General features: G+C 35.2%; 1 non-coding gene across 1 annotated transcript; it reads right to left on the reverse strand.

Annotated features, from left to right (window-relative positions):
* Positions 1 to 9,483: 9,483 nt before the first annotated feature.
* Positions 9,484 to 9,589, reverse strand: LOC128036483 (small nucleolar RNA R71). The gene has a single exon (XR_008193278.1). It is a non-coding gene; the product is annotated as a small nucleolar RNA R71 (small nucleolar RNA).
* Between the last annotated feature and the right edge of the window lie 5,936 nt (positions 9,590 to 15,525).

Genomic DNA, 15,525 nt, shown 5'->3' on the forward strand with positions numbered 1-15,525 from the left:
GTGGGCTTTCGCCAATTATATGGATAGATTCAGGAAAAGGGTTGATGGATGGAGTGTGCGATATTTGTCAATAGGGGGGAAGGAGGTTTTGATTAAGTCGGTATTGCAGGCTACGTCAATTTATGTGATGCAATGTTTTCTTTTACCAAGGACTGTCTGTCAAAAACTTGAAGGAATCATGAATAGATTTTGGTGGACTAATAATAAAACGTCAAAGGGGATTCATTGGAGTACTTGGGAATCGCTTTGCAGACAAAAATGTCTAGAGGGAATGGGGTTCAAAGATTTGTTTCTGTTCAATAAAGCTTTGTTAGCTAAATAGGTTTGGCGTATTCTGACTAGTCCCAACTGCCTTTTAGCTAAAGTGTTTAAAGCACGTTATTTTCCGTTTTCAGACATTTTATCAGCCAAGGTCGGTTCTTACCCTTCATTTACCTGGAGAAGCATTTGCAGTGCTCGTAATGTGATTCGAGATGGGCTGGTGTGGAGGGTGGGGAATGGGGCCCACATTAATCTTTGGAATGACCCCTAGTTACCTGGGAAGGAAAACAACAGAATTAAAGGTCACGATATTAGAACTAGCTGGATAACGGTTGATCAACTTATTGAGGGTAGTACCTGGAACAGAGAACTTATCCATAAGCTAGTTGATAGTGAAACAGAAAACAGAATTCTCACTATCCCTATTTCTGATAGTAGACCAGAAGATATAAGAGTCTGGAAGTTCGAAGGCACGGGTGAATAAACGGTCAAGAGCGGTTACCGAGCCCTTGTTACAGAATTATTACAAAATAAGCCTAATTTATCCCCTAAAACCGAGGAGTACAGAAGGTTCTATCAGGGACTGTGGAAACTTGATATTCCGGCAAAAATTAAAATACATATGTGGAGGTTGTTTCACTACTCTGTGCGAAGAAGTAGTGTGCCCACTGTGCAAAACTGAGCTGGAAACCTCTGACCATCTCTTGTGGGCGTGTGTTATCTTGCAGGACATCTGGGATGCTTTAAAAGTGCAGATCTCCCCTTCTGATGGTTCACTGGGGCATAAAGAAAAATTTGTAAGAACTTTTTCGGAAGTAGATAACAGTCAAAAAAAGTTTATAGCTATTTCGCTGTGGAGTCTCTGGCATCGCAGAAATAAGTTAGTGCATGAATGAGTTAGTTTTTCAAAGCAGGAAGTTCTCGGTTTCATTCGTGGCTATGTACAAGAGTTAAGTTTACATAATGTGAATTCCAGCGCCGTTATTGGATTTGTTGTGAATGAATGTTGGAGACCACCGGATGATGGTCTCATTAAAATTAATTTTGATGCAGTGTTTTCACAGGATACGGGGTTGGCCACAACAGCAGTTCTAGCTAGAGGCTATAAAGGAGAGGTTGTTGGAGGGGAGACTTATCTGGTTCTAAATGTTGCAGATTCGTTCATGGCAGAGGCACGGGCTTGTGATAGGGCTTTGGTATTTGCGCACAAGATGGGATTTCGGCGGTTGGAGGTGGAAGTGGACGCACTATTTATGATAAAAAACATCAGAAGCAGGGAGGTAGGGAAATCGATTCTCAGACCGATCATTTTCCATATACATCAGTTAAGAAGGAAGTTCGAAGCAGTTACCTTCAATTTCGTGCCTCGGAAAGTGAATGAAGCGGCGCATGCCTTGGCTATTGAGGGCCGGAGGAAAGGGGTTGGTCAGATCTGGACTAACGATGTACCGGAGCTGGTTCAGATGGTGGTAAGGAAGGATAGGATTGTGTGGAACAGCAGATTGAGGGCTCGCTGAAAGTTGGCTTTGATTTTGGAGAAGGTTCTGTTGAATCTCCGAGGGTTCGTCTTCAAAGCTCTGTGTTTTCTTTTGTGGGTACAAGGGCAGTTTTTCAGAGAAAACACTTTGGCTGATTATGGGATGGTAAAGAGACACTGCATGTTTATTTATGATTCTTTGTCTTTTCAAGTTTTTTTTTTGTGTTATGTGGGACAGCTGGATATTTTGTCTTTTCTGGAGACTCCTTAGCTTCTTTTGTTTAGCAGTGTGCTATAAAATCAGCCTATATTTTACTAAAAAAAAACAAATATAAAGGAAAGAGACAAGAATTCTTTAGAAACTATGTAAGTTGATTTTTTTTTATCATATTTTTATTTGTCATTTTCTATTTTTCATGATCCACTTAACTCAAGAAAATAACAAATAAGCGTAAATTTCATAAAATATTTTTTATTTTTTAATAATTTTAAATTTTAAATAAAAGTAAATAGACTAAAAATATTATGAGTTCTTTACTAAAAGCATTATTCCAAAGGGTGTTTCTTTGATGATTAATGAGTTTTAGCTTTACACAATAGTAGGTGTATATATGTAATTTATCCCATAAAACTAATAATGTAGTGGATTATATGTAGCGGTATGTAGGTGTATATATACACACATACAAATGTAAATTTTATATCTTACAAACTTATAGTGTAGTGGGCCGATGTTATATTTCTGTTGGAAGCAAAATAAGAAATATAAATTTAATCTAATATATATGTGATTATAGGCTCTGCAAATTTATTGTTCATTAGAAAGGAAAAAATATTGAACTCTTTTTTTTTTTTGAGAGAAAGATGTTGATACCATAGAAAGTAGCATACCACCCAAATTTTCTAGGCTTGATTATCAAAGTTGTACTCAATCTTCTCTAAAATCTCTGTCTGTCGATGTTAAAGAAGTTAACTATCCTCTAATAAAACACGATTCAGGATTACATTGACCAATGATTAATAAAAAATGCTTGCAATCCTTTCCGTTCCTCGCACATATTGCTAGCCTCATCATAATCTTGTCTACGAATATTTTGAATATCAAAATTATGATGAAAAATAATAGCACATATTTCGTTCTTAAGAATTAATGATGGTGCTATGAGAAAGGTAAAGAAAAGAAAACTCCCTAATAAAGCCATCTTTACCAGCAAATCTCAAAACAAGATCCATTTCTTCTCTTTTCTATTCATCACGAGCTTCATCAATAATGATGCAAAATTTTAAGTCTCCAATATCTTCATGAATCTTCTTTTGCACTTTATTAGCAAGAACATGCAAAATCTCCTTTTGAATTGAAACAGAGACATATTTAGTTGTTTTAGGAGCATTTTCCAACACATCGTTCTTAATGTCACCATTATAGGAAGTTAAAAGTTGAATCAACTCAATAAAATTACCACGATTTTTAGAATCAAGTGTCTCATCATGACATCTAAAAGTACAAGCTTGAAATCCAAGTCAAGAACAACATCTATAGATGTCTTAACTTGTAACCTATTATTCAAAATTTGTTGCAAACTTTGTTGGTGCATTACTTTATAAATATACCGAGATTTCTTTATCAAATCCGCACAAGATTTCAAGGCATTATTATGTGGTGAACAAGGATCATCTTCAATATGATTAAGAATGCACAAATTTTCTTAGAATTAAATTTTTTCCAACTTCTAAATCCTTTAATAGTGAATACGTTCCAACTAAATCATCGAAGTTTCATCTTAAAAAGGTTCATGGTAAACGATATAGGACATCCTTAGTTGGAGAATATTCAAGCTAAGAAGAAAATTGAGTAAATCGAGAATATTGAAAACGCCTAGGATGTTCTTTTAGTGAATATAGATAACTAAATAGATGAATTTGATAGGGACATGCTCTCAAGTAAGCATGTCGAACTTCATGTCATTGATTAACTACATATTCCCGCATTGGTCGATGTTGTTGGATTTGGTGCCCTAAGTGTAGTATATTCATTTTGTATACTTTTTTTTTGAACAAATTGGTTTAACATGTATTTTTTGAACAAATTAGTTTAACAATAACATCCATTAATTACATTAATACCCTTTATATATTTTCCTCAATGTTTTTCCATGCAAAAAAAAAAAAAATAGAGACAAATATTGACTTACTAGTTATCTAACACTTAACTAATTCCAAGCAAAATTACATGGTTGGATCGTAATATAGAAAGACAACTTGTATTAGTAGATGAACCTAAAAATGTCTTTAGCCTAATCGAAAATGAGCAAATTGATTGAAAGACTAATATGTCATCTATCAAGTCCAATTGGGGAGATACTTTGTCTTGAGCATCGAAACGAATGACCCCCAGAAGATAGAGACATAGATGTGACTAGCTGGACTGATATTACATCGGACATGACCCAAGTGGAATAGATCCTGGATCTATTTATGGATTTATTCACTTGTGGCATTCATAGTGTGACATACCTTAATCTTGAGTGCATGATGGACTATGTATGTGTGACTCATATAATTTGATGTAAGCAAAAATTTGATTTCAAATAGATAAGGAACCGAAAGTTGATGTGTTGGGTATACGACTTTTGCAATACGTAGCATCATTCACAATAGTGGAATTCATAACTCAACTAATGGGTAAATGATATCCTATCATTGGTATTACATGATAGATGAAAAGTAAACGTGGTCATAGGTCATTTGTCTTTGTGATAAATGACATGATTACAGTTCGATAGTGATTGACTTTTTCAAGAAAGAAGATGTAATGGTTACCATGAGATAAAATAAGATCATATTAGGAGAACATATTTATCCCAAAGAGATTAATGATATCCTATGACGGTAAAATACTGATGACAAGGTCATTGGACGAGCATTGATTAAGTAGCTTTCATAATGATATGTAATTAGGGAGAACTCAGTCACGATACTATAGTGGAATGACATTGTGACAAAATAAGTTTATAATTAATAGGCAAAAAGTTAGAACTTATTTATAAATTATTTGAGTCCTAATTACATATGTCTAGTCAATCCTTTCGCTAGTTCGTTGAAACCAGAAATGAATTGCATGTAGAACCAAATTAACATAAATAAATAGAAATGATGAAGTTAGAAAAATGAGTTGCATTCACAATACGTTTTCTCACTGAGTATAGAAATGACATGAGAATAAATTGAAGGTTTTCAAATTATTATTTAATTAATTATAATTAAATTCAAAATAGAATTAAATTAATTAGTAGTCATGAATTCATTGAATATGAAAATTAAATATATTTCCTCATAAATTATTTTACAAGAAAGTCGTTAAGACTTTAACGAAATTAGAATTGGGTTGAGAAAATTATTTAATCGAGAGTTTAATTTACTTACTTAATTAATTAATACTTATTTTGGAAAATAGAAAAAACAAATATCGGATTGGATTAAATTATGAAGTGTTGGGTGAAAGTCCAGGAAGCACATATAATTAGACACAATATATGGGATGTCTAGTCTACCTCAAATAAATATGTGAGGGGTGGAAACTCTAAGGGAATTGAGAGAGTGTGTCGCCCCTCTCTTCTAGTTAGACTAGAAGACTGTTTTTTATTAAATAAATATTATTTTTGTTATATTTATTCAACCATGATTCTCTTATCTCTCTATATAAATAAATGACACTGATAGTGCCACCAACACAAGTTTTTATACATAAGTTTCATATATTGTCATTTTGTTAGAAAGTAGTGAGAATTAATTTTCATAGAATAAATTTTATTTTTTGGGAAAAATAATTTCTACTGGTTTCTATTTGAGAGAAATACTTTCCTACTAGAAGTAATAAATTTTTTTTGGTCCTTGTTGTTTGAGGCCACACTCGACGCAATTCGAGGTACGAAGATAGTAAAGAAGACAATTCAATTGAAAGCGAGGAATGTTTCAAATTTGTCTTGCAAAAAACACAAGTAATTTTTAGGAAAAAGTTTATTACTATAAATATCACAAAACGGTTCAATTTTCAAAATTTAAATTTTCCACTAAAGCGCAATCTTTTTCTAAATTGAATTTTTATAAAATTGGTATCGAACCGATTATGCTATGTTTATAGTATAAATCAAACCTAATTTTCTATCTTCTTTATGTTTGGTTAATTTTGACAAGATGTCATATTCTTGTAATTATATGCATGTTTTTAGGTTATGTATGTGAATAAATATATTTTATTATTTTATATATGATAAAGTAATTTTGTCAAAGTTGTGATTCTTAGAAATTAAATTGGGAGTAAATTTAGGTTTTATTAAATTTTTAGGATTTGTAGTTAAATCATGGGCAATCATCTCCACATAGTTTTATTTATTTTAGAATAATACATGTGAGTTGGAAACATACTAAAGTGTTTTTAACGAAAATATTTGATGAATCACAGAAAATCGAGATATATCCAAAATTAATTGAGAGATGCAATCCCAGCCTAGCCAACTGAAAAAAGACCGACAGTAGGCCAACCGACGAAAGCCTGTGGTAGCCAGGGGTGGTTGGAGGAGGTTGGCGATGGTCGAAAAGTGGTCAATAGTGGTTGTTGGACGGTTGGCGGTGCTCAACAACAACATCAGTAACCTGTGGTGGTGACGATGGTTTGACGGTAGATTCTTTCGGTGAATTTCTCAAAGTTTTGAGAAACCTAAAAACCAAGATATTTGAATTGACTACAAAGTATGTGCATGCATATATATGATAAACATGCCATATAGTTTAGGAAAAGAATGTCACATGTATTTGTCATGACATTTTAATTATTCATAATTGAAACCTAAAATAAAAACCTTCCATGTTTTCTAAAAGATAAAGTGGGAGAAAGTCCTTAAATAATACTTACGGCCTCTATCAATGGTCTCTTGTGATGGCGTGAAAATTTTTTGGCCCTAAGTTAGGTATTGTCATGTAGATTCCACTGAGGAGATTTCCTTAAAAGAGATATGTAACACCCCTCACTTGGTCCGGTCATCGGACCCGAGCTATAGGATGCTACAACAATTAACAAAGCATACCACATACAATTTCAGCTTTAAACATTAAATTAAGCAATAAACATTCTATAACCAGAGCATAACATGATTTATAAACAAAACCAAGTCTTAAACAAGCTTACGAAAGCTTTCAAACCAACCCGGAATCAAATGGGGACTTAATTGAAAACTTAACAAAAAATAGGGAAATTTCAAGAAAAAAAGGGTCACACGACCTTGTGCCTAGGCTGTGTGAAAAACTGAAACCATATGGAAGGGAGTCACATAGTTGTGTAGCTAGGTCGTGTAATTAATTGAAGTCGTGTGGACCTAAATGCAAAATTTTCAACTTAAAGTCACACGACTGTGTACCTAGACCGTGTAACAAACTGAGGTTGAGTGCAAAATTTAATGATCATATGAACAGCTCCACACAAGCGTCTGGCCAGCCCATATGACTGATATGCTGTAATTGGGTGTAGTAGATTAAGCTAGTTTTCGCACTTTAAGAGCTCGAACGCAAGCATTTTGGTTAAGTTTTAATTATGTTTTCGTAAGTTTAGTTAAATTCAATAAAGTGTGTAATTTGAGTCTTTTATTAACCTTAAAGGCTAAATGAGACCTAAGGGTGAGCTAATATACTTTGTGAGCATGCAGAAGACCATTAGAAGACATTCTAACTCGATACTGGTTGCTATGTTAAAACATGGAGCATTGGATGTTACAACATAGGGGGCAAAATAGAAGAATTCCAAGACTGCCATCAATGTCACAACATAGCTTGAGGATGTCGCGACATACCTCTGAAAACACCCTGAAGATAAGTATATTGCCCTTAATGTCACGACACAAGTCCTGATGTGCTGCGACATCACCGCTGTATGGGAAATAATTACGAGCTAGGGGCATTTTTGTCCATATAATGAAACGTTAAGCATGAGGAAGACAACTAATGTAGGGTTAAGGACGATAGCCACCCTAAAGTCTATAAATAGACTCATTTAACACATGTAATGTACACCTTTTTGTAGTTTATAATTTTCTCTTTAAATTTAGTCTTTAGTTTTTCTCTTTTATTAGGTTTTAGGTTTTAGATTTTATTTTCATTTTTATTATTTACTTTTGTGGGGGAAATCAGATTTGGGAGATACTGTTAAACTCTGTGAGTATTCTACTCTTAAGATTAATACAAATCAAGCTTCTTGTAAAATTTATTCTCTTGAATTGTTCTTTAGGTTTATTCTTTCTATCAATTTTATATTTTTTATTAGATCCATGAGGAACTAGTCCTCCTGTTGGGGATTAACGAGTGGATGTATGATTAGTTAACTATTCTGTAGGGATTTCTTAGTGGATCAGCTGTTCAGGTGAGGAAAAACCTAAACCCTAGGCCTGACAACCCTAGGAATTTATTAAGGTAGGGATTAACCTAAATTTGGTATGGCGTATTTGTGAACACCTTAACCCTGAACTGGTCTGGACTGTGAGGTCGAGAGATAAGTAGTTCTTGCCAACTCAGTATTTTAATAGAAGATCGAAAGACCTTGTTGGGGTATTGACTAGTTGGTTGAAGAAGAGAACCCAAAACGATAGTTGGTTATGATTACTGAAGCAAGCTAATCATGCATGATCAGATTTGATATATTTTACTCTTTGATCTTTGGTGTTTATTTATTTACTTACTTTCTTTTATTATTATTAGTATAGATCACCAAAAACTTTCTTTTTATTCTTCGTAATATAATTCAACTAAATTACTAATTAGATATATTTATGTTTAGATTAGAATTAATTTAGTGCTCACCTCCCTTGGGTACGATCCTCAAAGTACTTATCTACTCCGTTGTAACTATATTATAACCTAACTTGTATAGTTGCAGATACTGCCTTTAATATCTTTTGTGGAGGATTTTTACTCGAGACGTTGGTACGTCTGGAGGCGGTCAATTTGTTGGCGCCGTTTACGGGGAGGCAACGTCACTATATTGATTTTAATTTTTGCATATTAATAGAATAATTAGGAAATTTTTAGATTATAATTACAAATTTATTTTTCTTATTTTCTACTAATCTTATCTTTTTGAGTTTAGTGTATGACTTGTAGTAGAGGAACACCCATAGAGCCAATCACATATCTAGGAAAACTAATCTGAAGAAATTGTCGAAAGCAACAATAACAACAACAACAACAGTTAGTGCAGAATTAGTTACCTGCTGGAGGGAATTTACCACCATGTAAGAATCCACTGTTCGGAAAGGCTAACAATAACAATCTAGATGATCCAACACCACCACCACCACAACTACCCGCAAATATAAATATGGCACGTAGCGAGAGAACTCTGAAGGAATATGCACTACCAATTTTGGATATGGTTCAAGGAAATATAAAAAGGCCAACTATCAAGGGCAGTAATTTCGAGATTAAGCCAACTATGATCCAAGTGATCTAGAATAATTTGCAGTTTTGAGGAACAATGACAGAAGAACCAAGTCAACATTTAAAACGATTCCTCCAGCTTTGTGATACCTTCAAATACAACGGGGTCACTGATGACGATATTCTTCTTCGGTTGTTCCCCTTTTTATTAATCGATAACGCCTTTTGTTGGTTAGATTCGGAGGCACTAGGATTAATCACGACATGGGATGAACTTGTAGGAAGGTTCCTACAAAAGTTCTTTCCCATTAGAAAGACGGTCCAGCTAAGAAGAGAAATATCTATGTTCAAACAATTAGAGGGAGAAAGTTTTCACGAAGCATGGTAGTGTTTTAAGATTTTGATTCAGAAATGCCTACATCATAGATTGCCTAAGTGGTTACGACTGTTAATATTTTACAATGGGTTGGATGTACAGGTAAGGTCAAGATTAGGTGGAGCCGCAAGAGATGCCTTAATGAACCGAACGTGCGGAGATGCGTATGAATTAATAGAAAATATGGCGATTAACTCCTGTTAGTGGCCAACTGAACGACACACATATGGCTAGAGACCATCTACGGTAAAGGCTGTCTAGGAGGACGATAGATACCAACAACTAGTGGACAGACTTAATTGCATTGAGTCTTCAAATAGTACACCATCTATATATGGAGGAGATAAACCACTCTTCCATTACATTAATAATCCTACCAAGGATGTGAACTACATAGGGAATATGAGTGGAAACCTTTATTCAAATAATTATAATCCCGAATGGAGAGATAACCTCAACCTGAGATGAGGAGGAAATCAATGAGGAGGTAATAATTCGAACCAAGTTAAAAATACTAACTATCAACCTCCTTATTTGCAGAAACCTCAAGAAAGGACCAACTCTAATGACCATACTATATGTGATCAACATCTGGATCAAATCGAAGGGGAAATGCAGTCAATGAGGATAGACATAAAATAGGTGCAATATGAGTGCAGCAATTCAACAAGAACATTGACTAAGCTCGAAGATGAAATGAGCCAATTAATGAGCAAGATGGGAGATATAAAGGCAAATTGGCACAGGTATTCCTAGTAATACCGAAAATAATCCTCATAGATAAGGGAAAGAGCATGTGAAAGCAATAGCACTCCAATCGGGTAAGGTTTTAAGTAGCATAGAGAACCTAACTCAAGAGGTAAATATGGAGAATACTGATGATCTTCAGGAAGAACCCTTAAAAGTTGATATTGAACCGGAGTTAGAGGAAGTAGTTATACCGAAAGTTGAACAAAAAAAGAGACAATTAAAGACCCTGTTATGGTAAAGATACTGTTCTCTTCAAGGCTAGAAGAAAAAGTAAAAATGGGATGAAGACAAGTTTGTAATTTTTCTAAACTTGTTCAGGACATTAAATGTCAACCTACCTTTGATTGAACTAATCGAGAAAGTTCCTAAGTATGCCAAAATTTTAAAGGAAATCATATCTAGGCATAGGAAAATTAAGGTAGGAGAACAAGTTAACATGAGTGCTTCCTATAGTGCTATTATTTTTAGACAGGTTCCCCAAAAGTTGAAAGACCCAGCCCATAGAGATAGGGAGCATTTATTTCAATAGAGCTCTATGTGACTTAGGAGCTAGTATGAAACTAATGACTCTTTCAATATGTGAAAAACTCAGGTTAGGGGACCTTCAAAACACCCAAATAACACTACAGTTGGCTAACAAATCTTCAGTACATCTGAAAAGAATACTAGAATATGTGTTAGACAAATTGCGTGACTTTATCATCCTGATAGAATTTGTAGTTCTAGATTTTGAAGAGGACCGTGAGATACCTATTCTGTTGGGGAGACCCTTTTTAGCAACGTTAAGATCCACCATTGATATGGAGAAAATGAATTAACAATGAAGATCAATGGCGAGACAGAAAATTTTAAATGTGGTCATCAATAGAGTGGGGAAAATGAAAGGGATTTAAGGGATTATTGTAATGAATTATCTATTGTTAACCCTAATAATCCCGAATCAAGGGACATACTTCCTACAGTTAATACAGGATAAAAGAATAGGTTCAGGGAAAGAGATAAATAGAAGAAGGTGGAGTGGCACAATAAGTGATGGACTAATACTGAAAGAATCAAAAAATCATCCTTATATGAATTAATGGTGCTACCGGATGAATTAGACAGTAAAACTTGATTACTTAAATTGATATTTAAATCTTTGTAAATTATTGTATATTTAACTAACTGTGTAGTCTAGATTCTAATTTCTATCAAATTTATGTTTTATAAAAACCATGACATTCTATAAATTGGAAATTTGGGTAAAAACAGAGCCAATGTTGCAACACGAAAACTCCGTGTCGCAAGACCAAAGGAAGAATCAATGAAATTGAGAAAATCATCTTTATGTTGTGACATAGACTTTGCGTGTCGCAACACCGAAGCCAATATACCAATAAATCCAAAATTCTAGAGTGTGTCGTGACATCAAACCCCGACATCGTGAAAATGACAAATTGATAGGGATGTCGTGACATGGAGCCCCTGTATCGTGGCACCGCTACAATTTTCTACTGCGTTGATCCAACCCATTCGCGCAACCTAGTAGATTAATCCCTAATTATACCCGATTTTAAGCCCAAAAATCTTTATTTTAAAACTCCAAAACACTATTAACCATTATTTAAAACCTTTTTTACTTCTAATTCTTTCAAAATCCTCTAAAGTCCTAAAACCTTAAAATTTTTAAAACCTAAAAATCTCCTTTTTTCTCATGATCTTTGTTTTGCAGCTCTTATTTTTAGAATAGACTCATTTAGTGCAAGGATTGGAAGACGGAACAAACAGGATTTTGCAAGGGAATCGGATGAATTTCCATTTAAGGTTAAGGGTTCCTAACTCCTATTTTTACTGTCCCATTAGAAAATTTGCTTACTAGTTCATTAGTTTTTGAGTGTCAACAATATTCAAAATGCCTCCAAAAAGATCAGAAAAACTAATAAGCCAGAACCTTGGACAGTTTTGAACTCTAATTTTTCAATTCCAAATGTTGAAAACTATTTTGTAGAACTACAAGGAAAAACGTTTATGCAAGTGAGGGGATTTGAACCATCGATGGTTCTCTGTCAGAAGATGTGACCTTTAGTTGGATTTCATAGATAAGAACATTTTTGTTCGATCCCAAAAGACTCTGATGTGGTCCCTGTAGTTCAGGAATTTTATGCATCTTTACGGGACGAGGAGTATAGAAAAACTGAAGGTCGTACACAGGAATTAATTCCTGTGTGACGGAAAGATGTTTGAATCACCCCTTTGGTTATTTGTGAATTTTATAATGCTCCATTCTATGAAAAAGATTTTATAGAACAAACTGATTTGGAATATTTTTGAGACATAGATATGGGTTACATTATAAACTTCCTAACAGAGGGAATGGGTGAATGGAAATGTCGCCCAAGTACTGATATTCCATCCTCGTTTAATCAAGAAATAATTTTTCTTGAAGAAAAAATGTGGATCCAGTTTTTGTGCACTAGAATAGCTCTAACTTTGAATGTTTCTAATGTCAATACTTTTCGAGCAATTTTTCTTTATGCTATTTTGCAAAAAAAAAAAGCATCGAAACGTGGATTTACCAAAATATGAAACGATGTGTTAGTGGCCAGAGAATGGGGGTCTTCCTTCCTCACTTAGCGATGGCCTTAAATAAGAGAGCAAGCATTCTGTTGCAGTTATGGAGCAATCAATGAAGCCATCTCAAAGCATAATTGGCAACACTCTATATATATAGTACACTAAGTTGCGAGCTAAACAAATTAATGAGTGGAACAAATGCTAGCAAGAGATGATGGCCACTCCATCTTTGTCCCAAAGAAAAGAAAAACTGACTGTTCAATAGGAAATTGGCAAGAGCAGTCATCCCAAGTTAGACTGTGTAACACCCCAAATTTGGGCCCTAGAAGAAATAGGTTTTGAACAAGGGAACAGTTAGGAGACTGCACATAAATATTTAGTTGTGCAAGGAAGTGACATAAATGAATGTCTGCTTTAATGGTTAAGTGATTTAGGAGTGTTTGGGAGTGTGTAAGAAGTCTTGGGTTCAAGCCTTGGCTTGGGCAAAATTTTTGTTTTTAATTGAATAAATCCCTATCTCTAGCCAGTAGACTTAAAAATAAATGTTGATAAAATATGTTAGAATGGGTCTGTTGGTCTGGTTGTTAAGTGGAGTGTTGGTTATGTTTGAGGTCCTGAGTTCGAACCTTTGTGCAAATAAGGGATTTATTTTGCTGCTTGCGTCGTGTGAGCGTTTGAGTTCGGCTAAAATTCTGAGTAGTGGGAAGGTTGGAGTGATTTTTGGAGGAAATTAAGGGATAATGGGAGTATTTCGTGGGATTGAGGAGCAAAATAAGGGAATTCTCATATTATCAGATTATTTTTTATTTTATTTTGATTCTAGTGATTCTTTTTTTTCAAAAAAACAATCGGTTCCCTATATTGTTCCCAAAATTTTTTACGTTAGTTCTTTTTTCCCTCTAGTCTACCGTTTGTCATTTTGCTCCTCCCTTTGCCAAATTTTGCTTGGTAAATTGCTGCTGTATCTTTTGTTCTTTTTCGGCTTTTCACATTTCTCTTCCCATCGTTTTCTTTTTCTACTTCTCGTCGTCACCTCCTCTGTTTTTCCTCTTTTAGTCATTGATTCCCCTTTGTAGTTTTTCTACGCTTGCGTTACTATATTGAACTCTGCTCTATCGTCAGTTTCGTAAGTGATTCAGATGTTTTGTTGTCTCATATTATAAGTTACTGAATGAAGGGTTATATTTGTACTCTTGGGGTTTTTAATTGATTGTGTTTCTTTTCAATTTCCTCTCCTCCCAGCAAGGGAAATATCGACTCCTCCCTTACACTCTTCTTCTCTGGTTCTTTTCAGCTGGGGTTTTTCTCTAACAACAGTCGGTTGTGCTTGATCGGTAAGTATGGTTTAAGTGAAGTTTAAAGTGAAAGTCGACTAAGGGTTTAACGAGAAGGTTTGCGACTCTTGTTTTAGGTGGAGACCAAGAGTTAGTTGGTGCATCTTCAAGGAATTGGGTGGGCGATTTTGGTGGATTTCAGTTTTGAAGTTTTAGGAGTGTGGTTTAATTACTAGCGGAATCAGGTGGGTAAACAACCCACTGTAACTATAGAACGGCAAAAGCTGAAAAACCGAGAATACGGCATTTGAGTCCACACGAGCGTGCGATCGCCCATGTGGTAAGCCAAACCCATGAATCATGGGCGATAGACTGTGGAGGCTTCCATGAGCATTTTCATTGGCTTAGGCCGTAACGGGCCACGTTGGGCCGAAATGGGCCGTGTGGGCTCAATGGGCTTGTGGGCCCTCACGGATGAAATCAACGATTTTGGAAAATACTGGACTGGGCTATGTAGATCTCATAACCGTAACGGAATCTAGGCTGAATGGGCCGCACGAGCGTCTGGGCCCACTTGGTCCGAGTAATGGGTCTTGGGCCCATTTACACTGTTATGACCATTTAGGTTACCTTAGTCGCTCGAGGCGACTGCGGACCTTTCAAGAGGTCGATATCTGCACTGAGACCCTAAAATAGGTAAAATGACTGAAATACCCCTATAGGGTAAAATAACCGAAATATCCCCATAGGGTAAAATGACTAAAATGCCCCCATAGGGTAAAATGAACAAAATACCCCTATAGGGTAAAATGATCGAAGTACCCCTATATGGTAAAATGACCTAAATACCCCTATAGGATAAAATGACCGAAATACCCTTATAGGGTAAAATGACCGAAATACCCCCATAAGGTAAAATGATCGAAATACCCCATAGGGTAAGATGACTATTATACCCTTAGGAGATGAAATGACTGTTATGTTATGTATGACTTATTTGCTCTATGATATGTTTGACTATGATTGAGCATGACATTTTGAATACACGTATGATATTATGTCACGATATATTGCATGGGGATGGGTTGTTATATTTGGAGGAAGTGTACCGTACTAATAAGGTTATACGGGTTGCCCAAGATGATTGTGGACCTACTGATGGCTATATGCCATTTATTTTACTTGCAGCTTTGCTGCAATACTGTTTAGCGCCGCAACCGGTGCTAATCTTGGTGTGTCTGGCTGGGTGGGTCGATTTTATCCCCACATGGTGTGTTTGGTGGGACGGAGTGGTGTGTAGAGGCTGGATTGGGTAGGATGTCTAACTGCATATCTGCATTGATTAATGATTTTGTACTGTTACAACATCGATTAATGATATTACATATTGTTCACTGCATGACTGATATCTG

Source organism: Gossypium raimondii, chromosome 13, assembly GCF_025698545.1.
Source record: "Gossypium raimondii isolate GPD5lz chromosome 13, ASM2569854v1, whole genome shotgun sequence".
Lineage (NCBI taxonomy): Eukaryota > Viridiplantae > Streptophyta > Magnoliopsida > Malvales > Malvaceae > Gossypium > Gossypium raimondii.